Source organism: Macrotis lagotis, chromosome 4, assembly GCF_037893015.1.
Source record: "Macrotis lagotis isolate mMagLag1 chromosome 4, bilby.v1.9.chrom.fasta, whole genome shotgun sequence".
Lineage (NCBI taxonomy): Eukaryota > Metazoa > Chordata > Mammalia > Peramelemorphia > Peramelidae > Macrotis > Macrotis lagotis.
In genome coordinates this window covers 135,450,310-135,466,184 of record NC_133661.1, presented here as the reverse complement: position 1 = coordinate 135,466,184, position 15,875 = coordinate 135,450,310, and the positions used below count along the sequence as shown (strand labels likewise).

General features: G+C 33.5%; 1 long non-coding RNA gene across 1 annotated transcript in view; it reads left to right on the top strand.

The window, feature by feature from the left end:
* LOC141520041 (uncharacterized) overlaps positions 1-15,875 on the top strand; it is a 55,644-nt gene that overhangs the window by 25,162 nt on the left and 14,607 nt on the right. Inside the window, exon 2 of the long non-coding RNA XR_012477522.1 lies at positions 9,019-9,138. This is a non-coding gene — a long non-coding RNA (uncharacterized LOC141520041). The remainder of the gene's footprint in view (positions 1-9,018; positions 9,139-15,875) is intronic.

The window sequence follows — 15,875 nt, the reverse complement described above, 5'->3', positions numbered from 1 at the left end:
AGGCCCGGTGCTTTATCCACTTCGCCACCTAGCGGCCCCTAGCCTCTTTTTTAAAAGGAATTCTGAATACTGTTTTTTCAATGAAAGTTAAAAAGTTTTGAGTCCTATCCTAAGAGAATGCATATCTAGGAATGCATGTAATTTCTTCTAGGATAAGTTGATCTCACTAGACATAGAGCCATTCAAGTATCAAGTCACTTGTCTTGGGGATTATTTGGGGTACTTTACTATATATTTATCAGTGAAGCCAGAAGAATCTATCAATCCAACTACTCATTTTTAAGTGTTTACTATATGCTAGGGATTGAAGATACAAAAACAAAATTGAAAATTTGAACAATAAATCTTGTTGAATTAGCTAACTAATGAATCAATCAGTCATTGAACAAATATTTATTAAGTATCTGTTACTCAGTATTATAATTAGGACTTGATTACAGAAAAAGTATGTGCTGTGCCCTGAATGAGTTTATTTTCTTGTTCTAGAGACAAGCCTAACATGAAAAAACAGTGAACAGCAATATAATACAATAAATAAGTGCTCCATTGTGTAATATTGATTATAAATTAAGTGAGAAGAGAAAGGCAGTTGGAAATAGTAGAAAGGGGACTAGATGAAAAATCAAGGAGAACTAAGTCAGAATCTTCATTCTTTCATTGACTAGATATATGACTTTGGTCATCACTTCACCTCCCTGGGTCCCAAATTTGTCATCTATAAATTGAGATGGTTGGACTAAATGGTCTATAGGTATACTCATTCAACAAATAATATGACATTTTAAAAAAATTGTATTCTCAGGGGCAGCTAGGTGGTGCAATGAATAGAGCACAGACAGACCCTGGAGTTCAGGAGGACTTGAGTTCAAATTTGACCTCAGACACTTAGTAATTACCTAGCCATGTGACCTTGGGCAAGTCACTTAACCCCATTGCCTTGCCAAAAAAACAAAAACCATAAAAAAAAAATTAGTGTCCTCAGCACCTAACCTAGTACCTAATAAATGCTTGTTGAATGATTGATTCATTGAGTGGGTGAGTGATCTGAAAATTAAATTGTTGTTTTCTTTTAATAAAAGTTCTTTTATATACCATTGTTTCAACCCACATGTAAGTGTGAATTTAAAATACTGATTTATCCAATAGAGATTTTCCTAGTTTTCTGATTTAGAGTTTGAGTGAATAAAATCAGGGAACCTTTGAATAGTAATCTGAGTCCTTTGCTGCATGCATGTTTTCAACACAGATATTATACTTGAGATAAATGCATTTAAATATATAATATATCTAATAGGTTTCTAGGACTAAAATTAACTTTTTTAATTTGTGAAAATGTAAACTTTCTCAACTACCACTGCCATTGAACATTTTTTTTTATCTTTGACCAATACTTTATTACTCAGCTCAGGTGTTCACTGAGCTAAGATAGTTGAGAATATTATTTTATTCTCAACAGATGCACTTTTCAGGCATAAGAAACTAATTCTGCTTAATTTAGTCATTGGCATCCTTGTGCTACTTCTGTCAAAGTGAATCAAACTGAGCGTTAATTTTTGAAGCAAAACCTCTATGATCATTTCACTTGTGATTTAATCCAGATCTAACCTCAGGCCTTTTTAGGTCAAAGGTCAATGAATCAATTTACTCTGTTATTCAACTCCCTATCAGTAACCATTGTTATACTCATATATAGCTTTTATTACAGTAGATTATTCATTCATTTTTCATACTGTCTCAAATTGTGCATATTCTCATTTCTCAGAACTTTATGAGAAGGTTCAAGGACATAGAGACTTTACAGTCTTTCTTGCTTGCTTTAAAAAAACTCACGATTCAATCCACTTCCCAGGTGAATAGTTTAGCAACAATCCTATAGAGTGACTTACTTTTTTAGTATGACATAAAGACTAAGATGAAGGGGAAAAGGGATAATTGAGAATGAATGAACTCAGTTTTAAGGACTTAAAAAATATTCATTTAAAAATGTTTTCTTTCTTTCTTTTCACCTTCACCTTTGGCATCTGATGTATTACATGGACCTCCTTCTTATATTTTAAATATTCATTTCCAATCCCTCATGTCCCTTAGTTATTGTCTAGAGAGAGACTATGGCTTCCCAGTGAATCTCTAGTTAAGTAAAGGAGAAACCCCAAGGATCTGTAGTTCCCATTTGGGGAATCACTGCTCTAGGGCATTAACCCTCAAAGGAAGAATTAAAGTGGGTTTCTGTGTCAATGAAACTGAATGAAAGTGGGGTGGAATCATTAAGAAAGAAAATGACCTAGTTAGAGATACCCATATTTTTCATTTTCAGTCTTTAAAGAAAATACATTTGTTAGTTCTAAACTTTCTCTTCAGAAACTGTCTGTCAGTCTAAGGGATACCCACTAGCTATGTTTCAATCTTTGCAAATGTTTTTGAGTTGTGTTAAAGGTAAAGAAAATTATCTTTATAATATTTGTTTCAGTTTTCGAGGGAGAACATAAAAATGGTCTGAAAACCCATTGCCATGCAGAGAAATAAAGATTTTTAAATAGAAAAGAGAAAAATGGTGGTAAAAAGAGCTTTTATTCTTGAACTGTTTACTTTGGATCTGTTGCTAATCAGAAACAGAGTATCATTGTCTGATAATTACATATGTGCTGTTGTGCTGCAATTTATTTTCCAAATTCCAGAGCTATGCTCACTTTGGATTTTTTTCACAACTGTGGAAGTCATTAGAAAACCAATTTACTCCTTCCATTATCCTCCGTTCCCATCCCTGAATCACTGTCTCAGTGGAGAGAAATCAAATGATAACCCAAAGCGGATGCCATGGAAAGTTAACCAATACTAGCTATGTGTGATGTTATGCTATTTCTCAAGTTCTTTGGAAAATGTTTCTATTTTGAGATGTGAATGCATTTATTTGGGATGTAGATGCAGGCAGCTGGGATGCCATGAATAGAGTGTGTGGGACCTAGAGTCTGCAAGATTGAGTTTCAATCTGGTTTTATATACTTTACTAGCTGTGTGAATCTGGGAAAGGCACTTCATGATTATCTGCTTTGGTTTCCCTATCTGTAAAATGGGAATAATGATAGTACATCCCAGGGTCATTGTGAGGGGAAAAAAATGAGGTGATGTTTTAAAGTCATTTCTTTTTAAAAGAAATTTCATTTATTTTTTCCCAATTACATACAAAAGTAGTTTTCTGCATTCATCCTTTTGCAAGTTTTTGAGTTCCATCTTTTTCTTCAATCTTCCTTTCCTTTCCCTTTCCCCATAGCAGCAAACAATCTGACATAGACATATATAATCATATTTGTCATATTTCCTTTAGTCATTGTATGAAAGAGGAATTAGAATGAGGGGGAAAATCATGAGAGAGAGAAAGAAAAGAAATGAATATGGTATGCTTTGCTCTATATTCAGACTCCACAGTTCCCTCCCCTCCCTGAGTCCCCCCAAGGATATAGATGGCATTTTTCATTAAAGATCTCTCAGGATTGTCCTTGATCACTGAACTGCTAAGAGGAGCTGTGTCTATCAGAGTTATCATTTCACAGTGTTGCTGTTATGTTTAATGTTCTCTTGGTTCTGATCACTTCACTTAGCATCAGTTCATGGAAGTTTTTCCAGGCTTTTCTAATGTCCAGTCACTCATGATCTTCAAAAACAATAATACTCTCTATAACATTCACATACCATAACTTACTGAACTATTATTTAAAATTCTTTCTAAAAATTAAAGTTTTATAAAAGCCAGCTATCACGACCATCATCATCTTTGTAGGAAGATCATTTTGGAATTTACTCAAATTGTGAATTTTCATGTGGAATCATAGATTTAAAGCTGGGAGGAACCTTAGAGTTCACCCAGATTAGCCCTCCACCTCTTTGTTATGGATTAGGATATCGATCCACAAAGAAAGTTCTTTGTCCAAGGTTACACAGCTGCCTAATGAGCAAGTCAGCATTCTCACTCAGCTCCTGTGCCAACTTTATGACCCTTTCCATTGCACCATACAGTCAGAAGGTAATTGAACACCTCTGTGTGAGATCTCAGTTACCCCAGTATTTTGGATGTTACCTTATGAGGATACTTAAGGAGGGCCAACAAAATTATCAGGAAACATCTACTAGAAACAAACCAAAGATGTCTTCAGTAGTCACCCCCACCATTTAGAACTTAAACATAACCAAAAGATTAATGTAAGTTTTGTATTTGTAGATGAACAACTAGTGATCTAACACAAATCTTACATTATTTCATTTATTCTGTTTTGGGACTATTATATTACTTTTCCAGTTGATTTTTTTTTAAATTATGACCTGAATAGAAAAGGTTGTGTTGTGTATTTCAGCCACCAAGCATTGAGTGAATTGCATTAACAGTAAAATAATATTCTTACTGCCAAATGGACAAATATTCAATAATAACCATCTTATTCTCTGAGGCCCCAAGGAGTGCTTCATCATGTTAGCATAGCATGTCTTTTGACAGAAGGCTTCCCTGAAATCTATCCACCCCTCTGTCATTCACAGCTTTCTGATTCAAACCAGCTTGACTCTCAGTCTGGCAGAATGACTGAGTTTCTGAAAACTTACATTGTATATTAGCAAGAGGGTTATTCAGCTGACCTTCTATCCCACATTGGACAGGTTGAGTCTGACCACTGGTGCTGCTTTCAATCACAAAAGATTGTTCCAAGAGAGAAAGTTGAAGGAACAGGCACCAAATGTGATCACCTCTTCCTATTGAAGTCTGACCTAGACAGTGAACAATGTAAAAAATATTTCTAAAGATATTCCAATTGTCTTGTTATAAGAAAATAATATAGATAAGTTTTTTAAACCTTAGGCTTATATAATTACTAGACTTTTTAAATGAATATAATTTATTAGAGAGGAAGAAAATAATCATGGCTGTATTAGATGCTATTACTTGTCACCTTTATTCCAATACTGACTTAGATCTTTTTTATAAAGCCTTTCCTAAACTATCTTCCCTCCAACACTTAGGTGAAAATGACCTCTGCTTCTTTGAACTTTTCATAAATTGTGCCTTTGTATTCTACCATGTATTATGGATATTTATGTACTTCTCTCTCCCAGTCTTCATTATCCTGAAAGCATCTTGAGAGTGTTATTCTATTAAAAAAATAAACAGTGCTTTTCACATAAGAAAAATGAAATCTATTATTTGTACAATTGAATGTATTTTTTAAATTCATGACATAAAAACCACAGAAATATAGTATGTTGATTACAATCTTTTATTTTGTCCAATTACAAGTAGAAATAGTTTTCAACATTCTTTTTTAATAAAATTTCGAGTTAAAAATTTTTTCTCCCCCAAACCACTCTTCAAGATGTAGATGTTAGAAAAGTACAATCATATTAAACATATTTCTACATTAGACATATTCGTATATCTTTCTATTAAGAGTACAGACAATGTGTTAACTTCAGCCTTCTCAACTGAAAAATGGAGTTAAGGATGCCTTCTCTACCTGTTTGACCTAGCCTGAATACTTGTTAACTGTGTGAATAGTGATAGTGACTTAAGTTCTATTAGCTTTATTTGAGAGGTATTATGTTTTAGTGTTGAGATGTCAAATAAACTGCCTCCAACTCTCCAATCTTGGACCTGATTAAAAGTAAAGATAAATGTAATTGGGGGATAACCAACAAAATAAATAAAAAATATAATAATATTAAAGAGTACTTTTTTAAGTCAGTATTTTTGGCTACAAGGATCGTAATGTAAGATCTAGTGACTCCTGTTTCTATTTGAGTTTGATATCATTTGGTTTAGTAGGCAGGACATTCAACTTGGACTAAGAAAGACTAAATTCAAATTCTACTCCCCATATATACTAACCCATGAAACTAGACAAGTATCTTAACCTTTCCTTACCTCAGTTCCATCATCTGTGAAATGAGAGTGCTGGTTCTTTTGACCTCTAAGGTCCATTCCAGCTCTAAATTTGTGTTTCTATTTCCTTGAGTTTTTTGTGCACAGTGTTATGTAAACAAAATCTCATGTATTGTTTATAATTTTAAAAAATCAGTGGCAGAACACAATGAGTATTGTATCCTCACACACGCAGAGATATATTTCCATGAAAACATGGAAATTCACAATGGTCTTACTTGGTCTAATGTACATTTATAGGCATAACACAATAAAGTAGAACTTCCCATTTTATCTACTAGGCTCAAGCAGCTACGATGGTATTATTGGGGGTGCTGCTTTTTTTTTCTCTCTCTCTTCTGTCCCATCTATGACTGGGAGGGTCAAATCTATGGCAAGTTCATTTCTGGGCCAACTCTGCCAAATTATATGAAGTGAATTAATGTCCACTAGAGCTTAGAACAGCAAACTCTGATTTAAGCTCATAGGTTGAACTTGTCTACAATTGTTGAGGTGAAAGGCCAGTTCATAACCATTAATTAACCTAATCCATCTCAATCTACTTTATTTTATACCTTTTAGGGAATGTGGCTCTGTGAAGTATATTTAGATAAAGTAATGCTGTTTAAAATCTAGAAATACAGTTGTTCCTCTGAAGATGATTACAACTTAGCTGCATGCTAAAAATAACTGAGTACTTTGTCTTTTTTGGATTTTAGAAACTAATTTATTTAATATGAACTGTACAGTATGTGAAAGTACACGTGTATTTTTCCTTAGCCCTGAACTTAAAGCAGTTTGTTATCTAAAAGAATCAAATTAAAACTTGCCATTTTTATTGGTTTGTTACTAATTTTGAACTCGTTTCTTTCATATTTGGTTGATATATATGCTGTGCTTGTATAGATGATATTAGATCTTACAAAACATGAATACTAAAGATTATGAAGCAATAGGTAGTTTGTTATAACATGGATTCAGAACTGAAACAAAAATTCTAGTTTCCTTTTTGCTCTAAACACTAAGCTCAAACTATCCAAAAATATTTCTGTTGTACACAGATTTATCCTTAGAATGTGGAAATTCCTTAGGGACATCAAATCTCAAAACACAGGATTTAATATAAGGGTTCATGAACCCTATTGACAATCTGGTGAAATATGAAGAACTATTCTCAAAAATAATGTTTGTTATTTTTATTTATAATTGAACTAAATGCTAAATTGCAAATAGAAGATAATGAAAATAAAAGTACGATTTGATTATCAGACCCCTTGAAATCTAAATTTAACTGAAGCAGCCATTAAAACAAATGTTCTTTACCTGGAGCCCTTCAATTCAGTGGGTAATACATGTCTTAGTTAAATTTTTTTTTTCAAAAAAGGGTTTCTATTTCTATTTGGAAGAGATCATAAGGATGAAAGTTAGACTTAGAGAGCTTGAATGACTTGTGCAAGTTTACACAGGTAGTAAGTGGCAGAGCCAGAATTTGAGTCACTTTAAATTTTGAATTCATGATTGAAATTGACATTATTTACAAATTATATAGCTATTCAAAATTACAACATTATTTGGTAACAGATGTAATGTCTTGTATAGTTTTAAAACTAGGTTTAATGTTGTCATGTGGCTTACTATTTTGTTCAAAGTATTTTTCCAATCTTTGAATCACTGAAAACATCTGTGAGTCTTGTAACTAAATTGTTATTCCTACTTCTCCTACCAGCCTGGCAAGAAACAAAAACAAACAAAAAACCCTACCCACATAAATAAACTGCCTGATCTGCAAACAGTGTGGCAAATAAAATGGGAGTATCCTTTTATGATACTCAAAATCTTTAAAGCTTAAGAATTATTGTCAATAGAATGTAGGACTGAAAGAGGCAGCATGAGATAGTTAACCTGTCACAAAGACCTGAGCCGAGCTGGCCCTCTGATGCATATTTGCTGGGTGACCTTAGGCTAGTCACTTAATCTTTTAGTGCCCCAGGCAACATTCTAAGACTATATGTTACACATGAGTTATCCATCTACATCCACATCATAGTTTACATGGAGGAAATCACAGGTCCAAACTAAACAACACCACCAAAAAGTGAAATTTAAAATACAGTTTGTCACTGAAGTGAGAAATAATAATAGAAACATGCATATAATTGAAAAGTAATCTTACTTGTTTGCTTTTTCCTTTTCTTTTGTCAAAAAAAGATAAAAAGAAGCAGATCATTATGTATTATGAAAGGTAATGTCATTTAATACAATAATGTATACCAATATTTGTTTTGAAAATATTTTCTAAAGACAGCATAGTTAAAAGGTTCCTATCACATTGATTATAATTGCTAAAATTGAAAGAGAATTTAGCACTGGGGGAAAGCCTAAGTGAATTACACCATTTTGTAGTCAGATTAAGGATTATAAATAATATGTTGTATCAGTATAAAACCACAATAGAAAAATATTTGCAACTCTCTCTCTCTCTCTTTCTGTCTCTCTGTCCTTTCTCTTTGACTCTGTTCTCTGTGTTGTCTCTGTCTCTTTTTTTTTCTTTTTTGAATAAGGTAGTTGGAAGTGATAACCTCTAAATTTCCTTTCAGATTGAAATGTAAAAAAATGTATTGACTGTGCTGGTGTGTGTTTAATTTTTGTAAGGACCTGTAATTTCAGTAGTATAGGAAGTTCCTGATAAGGAACCTGGTTTATCAATGCACTGCTCCACTTTCCATCTAATTTAAAATTTTAGTGTCATCTGCTAAAGTCACATAATCAGTATATGTTAAGAGGCAAGGCTTGAATCTGGGGCTTCCTGACTCTGAGACTAGCTCCCTATCCTCAGCCATGCTGTTTCTCTAGGCATTATGCCACACAATAATCTGATAAATTACCAATGGATACAATCCTGTTTTGTAACTAAATTATAGAAAACTGATCTGACCTTTTCACCCTAAATTTCCCTAATGGTTTGACTCCAAGAAAAATTTGGAATTAGGCTCATAGGATACTTTGTTTTTATACCTATAATCTTAATAATTAGTTTCATAAAAGAAAATATAATTGAGGCAAACATTTTCTGACAGATCTTTATTTAATTTTCAATTCTCAATTTCTACCCACTCCAGGAAAAGAACATAGGTTTTTGGGATTCTGAAACAGGAAGAGATTAAGGAGATTAAGAAGAAAATGAATGAACAGAAGTCTCATACCTCAGAAATGCATTTTTTTCATCTATATGTGTACAGGTAAAGGACAGATTAAGATAATGCTGTGAAGGAAATCTGATTCTCTTGTTTTCAAATCTAAGGTGAAGTTTTAAAGTAAAATAAAAAATTGAAATTCATATCAGAACAATACAAGTTGTCCATAAGGTCTCCTATTTGAACAATAGCTTTGCTGTCTCATTCTTTGTTTAGCTTCTGGGCTATTATGAAATATTCACTGACTTTCTAGACTATGGACATCTACGTATATGGCAAATTAAAAGGGATGGAATGTCAGAGATTAGATAAGCATTGTGATATTAATTATTCTTAATAACTTGTTTGGAGCAAGTTGTTTTTGTTTTTTCAAAGTAGTGGGGTTAAGTGACTTGCCTAAGGTCACCGCTAGGTAATTATTAAGTGTCTGAGGCCAGATTTGAATTCAGGTTCCCCTGACTCCAGGGCCGTGTTCTATTACCCCCCCCCCCCACCACCACCACCTAGCTGCTCCAGATAAGCATTGTGAATGGACTATGGGAGCTCACCGGTGAAATTCAAACCTAAAGGTATTCTAGTTGTAATGGTTATTGTTGATCTAGTGCAATACAATCCTAGATAGTGACAAATTGTACAGATGACAAGATAAGAGTAGATAGGAGGATAATGATGGCACCATCCAAGGAAACAGAGAAATCTGAGAGAAGCAGGAAAGGTAACAAGTTCAGTTTGGGACATTTTAAGTTGAAGGTATCAACAGAACAGGAATTTAGAGATTAATAGCAGGCAATCTGAAATTTGGAACTGAATGGTGAGAAAGAGACTGAATATATAAATGAGGGAGCTATCTACTCATAAGTAATAATCAAAATTGTGAGGAAGGACGAGACTACTAGTCAATATATTTGATTACTAGTTAATAGTTAATAAATTATGTGAAATACTAAATTTTATATAGAGGTTGGTGAAAATAAGGATTTAATTTTTCCCACCCATGATCATAGTTCTCTTGAATTCATTTGACCTGGATCACACAGCATAATAAACCTTCATTAAGGGGATGAGCTGTGTTTTTGATGTCAATGCACTTATAATGGGGCTGTCCTCTGAACCACTGCCATCTTCCATTCAAAAAATGTCCTAGGCACAATTTTAGTTAGCTGGAGATCTGCCCCATACTCCTCCCCCACCCCCCCAAAAAAACCAAACTCCAAACTGACCCGTGAGAGAAAGGAAAGACTATCCAAATGGACATTTATATTCAATGGTGTTAAACAAAAGAAAGCAAGAAGCCAACTCTTGATTAAGTTTATGCCTTATCTAAGGCCTCACATTTTTAATTATTTTCACTATATAGGTGCACAACTGAGCAACTTCTATTGATCAGGGCTGAGAAAGGAGAAAAGAAGAAACTCAGTTTATAGATGTCTGTATGAATAAGGAAGTTGAAGCCAGTTGCTAAACAGATGAGAAACCATTTTCAGAATTTTTCTCCTCTTTGCCCTTGAACCAGATATTTGAAAGTCAACAAATGATTTGTGATCTAGAATTATTCAGATGATAAAACAGGAGGAAAGACTGATAATGATTCAGTAATAACTATAACATAGTTATGATGTATACAACACTAATGGATTACCACTTTGGAGAGAAAACTCCTTACTTCATGTTGTCATAGATAGTCTGAATTCCATGTTGTCTTGAATCTCTGCAGGTGAGGGGAGGTTTTACAGAAAGGGAAACACATATAAAAACAAAATAGACACAAAACAAAAAACAAACTCTTTTTTCCTTAAAAAAGTTCACTTTTTTTTCTTGGAGATTTTTCAATTCAAAGAGTTGTACCAGATTTCTACTGAAGAAAGTAAATAAATAATGAGTGGGAGTGGGTGGAGAAGAGCTGGAGAATATTGTCTACTTTTTGTTTCTAATGTCAAGGCCTCAGCTAAAAAGATCTTGGACCAAACAGGCTCTCCAAAAGAGATACATTTGCCAAAGAAATGTCACTACTGTTAAATAGACCTAATGAATGCATAGATTTAGAATCTCATTTACGTTGAAATATGTTTAGTAAGCCAACTTGGAGACTGAACATTGGGACAAATTGTTTTCTCAATAGTTTAATAACTCCAAGGACCTTGTCGGCTTCATAAAACTAAAGAGTTGCACCATTCACTTACAATTCAATGTCATCTTCAGAATTGTATAAAGTGGTTTTAATGAAGCAGCTACAAACACAATAGCATATCATTGAGTAAGAGGCTTTTAACTCTGCCTGAAGACAGCTAAAGAAAAAACAACCCTCAAGTAAAATAGGCCAAAGGACAGTGACTCATCCCAAGTCCTGTATTACTTCTAAAGGCTCAAAGGGCCTCACAAATTAATAAGCAGCACATACTTGGACAGGCATAAGATCCTAGGCACCTGGGGTAGATCTGAAATGAAAATAATACAACAGAGAGACACAGAGAAATGACAGAATGTTAGAGTTATTAGGGACATGAAAGATCAGTTTCTCCATTTCCTATAGTTTAGAAATGATAAAATTGAGAAACTAGCAGTTGAATGACTTATCCAAAACCCCACAGCTAATGAGTGGTGGAACCAGAATTAAAAGTACAAGCATCCAAGGCTAGTGATCATTCCAACAACCTAAAATTCATTCATAAGGAAGACTCAATAAGACTTAATGACTAATTGAATTTAACAGAGAGGAAAAGGGAGGAGTCAAGGATAATTTTGTGGTTCAGAGCCTGAGTGACTGAAAAGTAATAACAATAAAAAGACAATAAGGATACTAATGATAAAGTATTTTAAGGTTAACAGGATGCTTACATACATCATTTTCTTTAATTCTCACAGCAACATTATTAGCATGTCTATTTTTCAAATGAGAAAACTGGGACTTTAAGTGGTAAAGTGACCGTCAGATGTGTCAAGTCTAGTAATTAATGTAGCTAGGATTCAAAACAAGTCCTTCGTAGTCCAAATAAACTCTGACAGAAACATGTAAGGATGATGTGAAATTGATTCCAGGGAAAAATAAAATGTGTTTGAATGGAGAAACATTGAGTTTAAAGCTAAAGTCAGGATATCCATTTAGAGATGTGGGTCTAAACTCAAGGAAAAGGGATAATATTTAGTAGTTAGTTACATAAGAAGTGCAAATTTCTTCCCTAATTGTCTGAAGTTCCTTCTTCCAATGCAGATCCATTCCTTTTGAACATTTTTTGTTTTTAAGTTTTGCTTAGAATAATGAGTTAAGTACTTTGGCCCAGGACTTCTGCTGTACACTATTCCAGGTCTAATCTCTATCCCATATAGTGCAAATGTTCAATTTGATGGCTTACAAGTCCGAATGTAATGAGCAAATTTGGGAAATTCAGGCTTAGGAGCCTGAATGTGAGAATGGTCATAGCACATGAATTGGTGATGCTGTTGCTGGTTGTTCTACTATTGTTAATGCTGCTACTAGTTGCTGCTGCTGTTGTTATTTCAGTCAACCCCTTTTGGAGTTTTTTGGGAAAATATACTGCAGTGGTCTGTCATTTCCTGCTCCATAGTACTCTACTCCAAAATTCTGTGTTTAGTGAAATTTGACCTTTAGACTTTTGTAATGGGCAAACAGATAAACAATTTATTTTCAGATCAGTTTAGAGAAATTATATACAACATTTTTGCATAGTATCCAAATTCTGTTTATAAGATTGATTAATTTTATAAAATTTTATTCTTGGCTCAGAGCCTCAGGGTTTAGGTAAATAAAATAATTGTTAGAATATTACATTTAGGGGTAGCTAGGTGGCGCAGTGGATAGAGCACCGGTCCTGGAGTCAGGAGTACCTGAGTTCAAATCTGACCTCAGACACTTAATAATTACCTAGCTTGTGTGGCCTTGGGCAAGCCACTTAACCCTACTGCCTTGCAAAAAAACTAAAAAACAAAATCATTTTTAAATGTGCCTATACTGAAACTTCAATTAGATGCATATCAGCATCAGTAATTATTCAGATGTTAACAAGAGGATTGGATTTAAAGTTAAACTTAAAATTCTCATAGACTTGATAATTTTTTCCATATTTCAAATTTTTTCTCAAATTATGATGACTATACTGTCAGTTCAACAGGGGCACTCTTATATTCCTGTTTCATTTATTTGCCTTCTGCCTTCTTTACTTTTCTCTTTTTCTTCTTCCTCTTCCCTGCTTTTTCCTCATCTTCTCTTTTCATTTTCTTCCACTTCTTCATCTTCTTCTTTCCATTCTCTTCTTTGCTTCTTCTTTCTGATATATTAACAAATATCTGAGCTCCATCATAATTCAAATTAATTAGTAAAACAACATTATTCAAGATGGGGAAGCAAAGAAAATTAAATCTTGTAAATCATAGCCATAAAATGTTAAACCTAACAATACTCTCCTGTTCTAACTTAAACAAAGATTAATTTCCTAGAGCTATTTGAAGCAATTAATGGAGAAATCACTAACAAAATAATTTTTTCATTAGTTTGAATTTTGACCATAATAGCCATCAAAACCATACAAAACATTCTCTAAGGACCAGAGACTTAAAGCTATTCTTAAAGACGAGCTCTAACTTAGTCCCAGAACTTTGATTCTAATTTATCTATAAAATGTTTTCAGTTTTATATTAAAGAGATTTGTGAAAGTTTTATATTTTTAGCATTTAAATTTTTTGACAAAATGATTGTCTTATATCTGTGTACATATTTTTGTTTCTTATAGGAAGTTTTCTTTCTTTTATTATTTTTCTTTTGTTTTAAATTAGAATAATATGAGAAAGGAGATATGGCTGTAGAACTGGCTCTACCTAGTGAGGTAGAAGTTTTTAAACTTTAAATGACTATTTTATATCTTGAAAAATGAAAGTATTGAAATACATACAAGCATATATATATAAATATATATACACATGTGCATATATATACAAATATACGTATAGACAGATAGATAAATAGATAGATAGATTGATAGATACATTTATAAAGAGTTATTTCCAATTCTAAAAATCTATGAAATCTTCTAGGATTTATTCATGAAAAAAAGATACTAGCCACACTCTGTATAAGTAACATCAGAGCATCTTGTGTCACATGTTTCCTTTAAGATGATACAATTAAAAGGTGAACTTGATCCTTTATGTTTATAAGATCTCCCCTAACCTCAATGTAAGTTTCATTGAGATATTTGAAATGCTTCTTTTTCCTTCCCCAAAATTTCCCATTTCCCCTTACAAACCATTAGAAAGTACATTTGAAAGTGAAGCCTCTATCAGAATATGGTATTACATGACATTGTAACCTTTTTCCCTCCAGAAAACCACCCTTTATGAATAAAACATAGGTGACCTTTAAAAACTTAGCAGTTGTACTAGGTGATTGCATATTAACAAGCTTTTTGAAGAAATAGGACAGGCACTGTATGTTTCAGTTAAGGACAGATAATAGAACTATTCAAATAATTTATTATTTTATTCAATATGGGGAAATGTAACAACTACCTCAACAAAGTCCTGTTAAATTTCCCTGAGTATAATTTTATGCAGGTCCCCATTTATCTAAATTGTGCTCTTACTATTAAATTAAAAGCTCCCATAGAAATGACATTGCTTCCTCTTCTGGAAATTTTACATGGTTTTGTTAAATTTCTTTTGAAGATCTCAGCTCCATTTTTTTAAAGTAGGAGTAAAACTAAACCAGTCTATCCCCAGGCATGTGGCAAATAATGGCAGTCAGCTCAGGTCCCAAATTCTGAGGGCTGCATGTTGCTAAAATGATTGACATCATGGTAGTCACTCAAGGAGTTGATTTGGATACTGTCCTTCAGATGGGGTGTAAAAAGGACATAAGATTCAAATTCATTTAATTTGGCAGCCTCAATCTTTGGCTATACTATGATGGGTCATGGATGACATAACAGTATCACTGAGATCTAGACAATGTTCTTAAGGAATTTTATAATCCAGAAAGAGAAAATGGGTCAAATAAAAAAAAAAACATAAATTAGAGTATGGTGGACATGAAAAAAAATGCACTTCCATGAGAATTTAAGAAAGGATTAATGGAGGAGATAATACTTGATTCTTTAAATATAGGAGCAATTCAAAGTAACAGAATTTGGAAACAGGAATTGGGGCAAAGAGGGTAATCCAACTTTAGGGATTCATTTAAACAGAGTTTAAAGGTGAGGGACCTCAGGTGAAAGGCCCAACCTATGCCAAAGGAATAGGGCATTAGGAGAGCTGGATTCTTTTCCTGGTGCTATCAGTAACTTTTGATATGATTATGATCTTGGACAATTGTTATTACCTTTCTGTTTCTATTTATTTATATATAAATACTCTTCCAGTCTTGAATGACAACTAATAGGCTAAGAGAGAGAGAGAGAGAGAGAGAGAGAGAGAGAGAGAGAGAGAGTTTATTATTTATGATGTGTTAAGAATTGTACTAACCTGAATAAAAATAAGGAAGACATACTCTGCCTTCAAGGAGTTTAAATTCTGGAGATTTTGACCATTTTTTAAAGTTAGGGCTTGAACATGGCTCTCAGTTTGCCTCATGTCCTGGACCATCTTCAATTGTTCTGATTTATATCTGACCATTGGACTGGGATAGCTCAGGAGGAGAAAGTGAGGTAGGTAACTTGGGACAACACCCCCCTCACTCAAATCCAATTAACTTGCTTGTCATGGCATCACCTCTCTGATGTCACGGTCTTCTCTAAGAATGAAGGATAAAAAACAAGTTTAACTGAGGCAATTCA